The following is a 7,287-nucleotide window of genomic DNA, read 5'->3' as shown; positions in this document are numbered from 1 at the left end:
ATACTATGATTAAGCATAAATACTACATTTAGTAGAAATACTATGTTTTAGCACAAATACTATAAAAAGCAGAAATATTATAATTTAGCACAAATAGTATAAAAAGCAGAAATATTATAATTTAGCACAAATAGTATAAAAAGCAGAAATATTATAATTTAGCACAAATAGTATAAAAAGCAGAAATACTACATTTAGTAGAAATACTATGTTTTAGCACAAATAGTATAAAAAGCAGAAATATTATAATTTAGCACAAATAGTATAAAAAGCAGAAATATTATAATTTAGCACAAATAGTATAAAAAGCAGAAATACTACATTTAGTAGAAATACTATGTTTTAGCACAAATAGTATAAAAAGCAGAAATATTATAATTTAGCACAAATAGTATAAAAAGCAGAAATATTATAATTTAGCACAAATAGTATAAAAAGCAGAAATATTATAATTTAGCACAAATAGTATAAAAAGCAGAAATATTATAATTTAGCACAAATAGTATAAAAAGCAGAAATACTACATTTAGTAGAAATACTATGTTTTAGCACAAATAGTATAAAAAGCAGAAATATTATAATTTAGCACAAATAGTATAAAAAGCAGAAATATTATAATTTAGCACAAATAGTATAAAAAGCAGAAATACTACATTTAGTAGAAATACTATGTTTTAGCACAAATAGTATAATAAAGCAGAAATACTATAATTTAGCAGAAATACTGTATTTAGCACAAGTACCAAAAAGTACCAGAAATACTATGATTTAGCAGAATAGCAATAACTTACAAAATTACAAATATGGAGGCATATTGAAACAGAAATGCAGAGAGGGACACACAAACACAGGCTCTAATCCAGTCAATCAGTCTAACTATATTCAATTTAAATCCTACAATGACATGCTGCCAAATAAGGGCAGGGTCCTCTCTCTCCCACTAAACACACACACACACACACACACACACACACACACACACACACACACACACACACACACACACACACACACACACACAGACAGACACAGAGGGAGAGAGCTGCCGAATTTAAATCCACCAATCAGAGTGGCTGTTTACGTTTTCCCGCCAAAACAGGTGCATCTTTTTACACACGCAGCAGCACAGAGAGGCACAGGATTATTGCAGCCTATTTCTCATAGTGAGGACTCCCCTCAAACAAATGACCATAATTTCCTAACCGTAGGGGCTAGAGCGGTCATTCTTACACTGTTTGGTTCAGAAGAGATGGGGGAATCTTCCAGTGTTAACAATTTATCATTAAAATGTGAATTTTTAGAGATATATGACATGGATGACTTGTTGACTTAGAAGCCACGAATTCCCCAATATGCAAATATGAATGCCTGAGACCACATATATGATTGGCTGGCTGGGAAGCCGTGCAGGCCCTGATTTGTGGATTTGAATTCCTCAGCCCTCAGATATGATTGGCTGGCTTAGAAGCCATGAAGGCCCCAATATGCAAATTTGAATGCCTCAGGACACATATATGATTGGCTGGGAAGCCGTGCAGGCCCTGATTTGAAAATTTGAATTTCTCAGTCCTCACAGAGGATTGGCTGCCTGGGGACCTGGCAGAAATATATAGAAATACTATGATTAAGCATAAATACTACATTTAGTAGAAATACTATGTTTTAGCACAAATACTATAAAAAGCAGAAATACTATAATTTAGCAGAAATACTATATTAGGCACAAATCCCATAAAAAGCAGAAATAGTATGATTAAGCATAAATACTACATTTAGTAGAAATACTATGTTTTAGCACAAATAGTATAAAAAGCAGAAATATTGTAATTTAGCAGAAATACTATATTAGGCACAAATCTTATAAAATAGCAGAAATAGTATTATTTAGCACAATAGTAATAAGTTAAACAGAAAAATTGGAAAAGCAAAATGGACAGCTGAAAAAATGCTGAACATGCTGAGGGTCCCTCAAATATACTTGTTAAATGAAAAAATCAGCAAAAAAATGCACAGGGAGAGAGAAGTAAGTTTCTAGGTCAGCCTGGGAGCTGCTGAATTTGAATCCACCAATCAGAGAGCCTGTGTACTTTTTCCCGCCAAAACATGTGCCTCTTTTTACACACGCAGCACAGAGAGGCACAGGATTATTGCAGCCTATTTCTCATAGTGAGGACTCCCCTCAAACAAATGACCATAATTTCCAAACCGTAGGGGCTAGAGCGGTCATTCTTACACCGTTTTGTTCAGAAGAGATGGGGGAATCTTCCAGTGTTTACAATTTATCATTAAAATATGAATTATTAAAGATATTTGACTTGTAATGCACCATAACTGAGTAGAGCGAAGCAAAAACTGCCTTGACTTGCCCTCAAACAACGCTTTCTAACTCGAAATCTATTTGGAGTATCGATATCATTCTTTCACCGTAAGAGACAGCAGGCTTTGGTGAACAATCATGGAAATTTTCAGGTCTCTGTGGAAATCCAACAAAAAGTTATGACGAGAGAAAAAAGTGGTTCATTTCCACAGTTTGAAATCTGAAGAAATCTGAGCGAAGGACGAATTTCCTACCCTCAAACAAGTCCAACTCATTTCAGAACGGTAATAGGTGAGAAAGAAATTCTTGAATTGTGAGCGTCAGGGGTGTCTGAAGATATTCGGGGACAAGCCTCATGTCTTAACTTTGCTTCGTTAAGGAGATATGACGATTCGAATATGCCTCTCATTACAGAAATCCAGCGGTGATTTTGAACAAGCTCTCCATTCACTTTATATGGAGAGTTTTCTGACCTTGTGTTAGTCTGAGGAGATTTGCAAAAATTCTATAAATCCCACAACAATGATGGTGACATTTTCTGAAAGCCAGCAAAAATACCTACGTTTTGATGTATAATTTGTGGAAGTTGAGTGAAAATTGAGCAAGTAGCAGGAAGTTGTTCGGACATGAAGTGAAAATTGCAAAACCTTCAGTGGCACACTGGAAGCCAAGAGCATAGCAACCATAACAACACATGTATTTTGTGAAAAATCACAATTTTGCAACTCAAAACTTTAAGAGGCATAAAAGTAAAACAGTAGAAGATTTGAAAAAGCTGAATCATACCTGAATAGCCAAATAATTTGTGAACATTTTAAAATTTGAATGGTTGTTCTAGGTGAAAATATGAGGAAGTAGTTAAGTTTCAAAAACAGGCAAAATTTAGCAGAATTGCAGAAGTTTCCCATTCATTTCAATGGGACAAATTAAAGGAAAAAAGCTTAATATTTTAAAAAGTATAATAGTTAAAAATAGCAAAAATCGTAGCAGGAATTAGCAAAAATAGCTGAATAGTTTAAAGTTTGAACGGTGAAAATAGCACAAAAATTGTGGAAGTAGTTAAACGGCGAAAAGTGTACGGAAACACCCGGAATAATAATAATAAAGAACTAGAAAAATTTGCATTTCCTGCGAAAATGCAGTGTGGATGCTTTAAAGCTGAAGCTGTATGCAAAAAGTAGCTGAAAAAGCTGAAAAGTTGCAGAAATTGTAAAAACTTTGCAGAAGCAAAAGAAGTTTGCTAAAATGGAATAACTTAGCAGAACTGCAATATCTTAGAGGAAACATAATACTTGGCAGAAATACAATAGCATAGCAGAATTTAGCAGAAATATTGTAACTTACCAGAAACATGATAACTTCTCAAAAATACAAGAATTTAGGAGAAATAGTATAAGATAACAGAAAGAATATATTTAGCCAAAAATACTTAAACATTACAGAAACACTATGATTTAGAAAAATAGTACAACAGAGCAGAAATATTGTGATTTACCAGAGACACTGTGATGAACTATGAATATTGTAATTTTAAATTAAGACTATGTTTTAGCAAAAATATTATAATTTGGCAGAAATACTATAATTTAGCAGAATTACTATATTAAGCACAAATCCTATAAAAAGCAGAAATGGTATGATTAAGCATAAATACTACATTTAGTAGAAATACTTTGTTTTAGCACAAATCCCATAAAAAGCAGAAATACTGTACTATGATTTAGTAGAAAAACTATAATTAATCAGAAATACTAAATTTAGCAGAATTACTATATTAAGCACAAATCCTATGAAAAGCAGAAATAGTATGATTAAGCATAAATACTACATTTAGCAGAAATACTATATTAAGCACAAATCTTATAAAAAGCAGAAATACTATATTAAGCACAAATCCTATAAAAAGCAGAAATACTATGATTAAGCATAAATACTACATTTAGTAGAAATACTATATTAAGCACAAATCTTATAAAAGCAGAAATACTATATTAAGCACAAATCTTATAAAATAGCAGAAATAGTATGATTTAGCACAATAGTAATAAGTTAAACAGAAAAATCGGAAAGGCAAAATGGACAGCTGAAAAAATGCTGAACATGCTGAGGTTCCCTCAAATATACTTGTTAAATGACAAAAATCTGCAAAAAAATTTATGACAGCCACACAATTATAAATATGTACACATGAGGAAACACACATGCACAGAGAGACACACACACAAGATCCAATTCAGTCAACCAGTCTAAATATATTGAATTTGAATCTTACAATGAGATCATCCCATTTAAAGGCTTTCTCTCTCTCTCTCTCTCTCTGTCACACAAACACACACACACACACACACACACACACACACACACAGGGAGAGAGAGAAGTAAGTTTCTAGGTCAGCCTGGGAGCTGGTGAATTTGAATCCACCAATCAGAGAGGCTGTGCACTTTTCCCCACCAAAACAGGTGCATCTGTTTACACACGCAGCAGCACAGAGAGACACAGGATTTTTGCAGTCTATTTCTCATAGTGACGACTCCCCTCAAACAAATGACCGTAATTTCCTAACCGTAGGGGCTAGAACGGTCATTCTTACACCGTTTTGTTCAGAAGAGATGGGGGAATCTTCAAGTGTTGACAATTTAATATTAAAATATGAATTTTTAGAGATATATGACATGGATGACTTGTTGACTTAGAAGCCACGAATTCCCCAATATGCAAATTTGAATGCCTGAGACCACATATGTGATTGGCTGGCTGGGAAGCCGTGCAGGCCCTGATTTGTGGATTTGAATTCCTCAGCCCTCAGATATGATTGGCTGGCTTAGAAGCCATGAAGGCCCCAATATGCAAATTTGAATGCCTCAGGACACTTATTTGATTGGCTGGGAAACTGTGCAGGCCCTGATTTGAAAATTTGAATGTCTCAGTCCTCACAGAGGATTGGCTGCCTGGGGACCTGGCAGAAATATATAGTAATACTATTATTAAGCATAAATACTACATTTAGTAGAAATACTATGTTTTAGCACAAATATTATAAAAAGAAGAAAAACTATAATTTAGCAGAAATACTATATTAAGCACAAATCCTATAAAAAGCAGAAATACTATAATTTAGCAGAAATACTATGTTAGGCACAAATCCTATAAAAAGCAGAAATACTATAATTTAGCAGAAATACTGTATTTAGCACAAGTACCGAAAAGTACCAGAAATACTATGATTTAGCAGAATAGTAATAACTTATTGAAACACAAATGCACAGAGGGACACACAAACACAGGCTCTAATCCAGTCAACCAGTCTAACTATATTCAATTTAAATCCTACAATGACATGCTGCCAAATAAGGGCAGGGTCCTCTCTCTCCCACTAAACACACACACACACACACACACACACACACACACACACAGAGGGAGAGAGCTGCCGAATTTAAATCCACCAATCAGAGTGGCTGTTTACGTTTTCCCGCCAAAACAGGTGCATCTTTTTACACACGCAGCAGCACAGAGAGGCACAGGATTATTGCAGCCTATTTCTCATAGTGAGGACTCCCCTCAAACAAATGACCATAATTTCCTAACCGTAGGGGCTAGAGCGGTCATTCTTACACTGTTTTGTTCAGAAGAGATGGGGGAATCTTCCAGTGTTAACAATTTATCATTAAAATGTGAATTTTTAGAGATATATGACATGGATGACTTGTTGACTTAGAAGCCACGAATTCCCCAATATGCAAATATGAATGCCTGAGACCACATATATGATTGGCTGGCTGGGAAGCCGTGCAGGCCCTGATTTGTGGATTTGAATTCCTCAGCCCTCAGATATGATTGGCTGGCTTAGAAGCCATGAAGGCCCCAATATGCAAATTTGAATGCCTCAGGACACATATATGATTGGCTGGGAAGCCGTGCAGGCCTTGATTTGAAAATTTGAATTTCTCAGTCCTCACAGAGGATTGGCTGCCTGGGGACCTGGCAGAAATATATAGAAATACTATGATTAAGCATAAATACTACATTTAGTAGAAATACTATGTTTTAGCACAAATACTATAAAAAGCAGAAATACTATAATTTAGCAGAAATACTATATTAAGCACAAATCCTATAAAAAGCAGAAATAGGATGATTAAGCATAAACACTACATTTAGTAGAAATACTATGTTTGAGCAAAAATACTATAAAAAGCAGAAATACTATATTAGGCACAAATCCCATAAAAAGCAGAAATAGTATGATTAAGCATAAATACTACATTTAGTAGAAATACTATGTTTTAGCACAAATAGTATAAAAAGCAGAAATATTGTAATTTAGCAGAAATACTATATTAGGCACAAATCTTATAAAATAGCAGAAATAGTATTATTTAGCACAATAGTAATAAGTTAAACAGAAAAATTGGAAAAGCAAAATGGACAGCTGAAAAAATGCTGAACATGCTGAGGGTCCCTCAAATATACTTGTTAAATGAAAAAATCAGCAAAAAAATGCACAGGGAGAGAGAAGTAAGTTTCTAGGTCAGCCTGGGAGCTGCTGAATTTGAATCCACCAATCAGAGAGCCTGTGTACTTTTTCCCGCCAAAACATGTGCCTCTTTTTACACATGCAGCACAGAGAGGCACAGGATTATTGCAGCCTATTTCTCATAGTGAGGACTCCCCTCAAACAAATGACCATAATTTCCAAACCGTAGGGGCTAGAGCGGTCATTCTTACACCGTTTTGTTCAGAAGAGATGGGGGTATCTTCCAGTGTTTACAATTTATCATTAAAATATGAATTATTAAAGATATTTGACTTGTAATGCACCATAACTGAGTAGAGCGAAGCAAAAACTGCCTTGACTTGCCCTCAAACAACGCTTTCTAACTCGAAATCTATTTGGAGTATCGATATCATTCTTTCACCGTAAGAGACAGCAGGCTTTGGTGAACAATCATGGAAATTTTCAGGTCTC

The sequence above is a fragment of the Astatotilapia calliptera genome, chromosome 14, assembly GCF_964374335.1.
Source record: "Astatotilapia calliptera chromosome 14, fAstCal68.1, whole genome shotgun sequence".
NCBI lineage: Eukaryota > Metazoa > Chordata > Actinopteri > Cichliformes > Cichlidae > Astatotilapia > Astatotilapia calliptera.
This window is presented reverse-complemented; position numbering follows the sequence as displayed.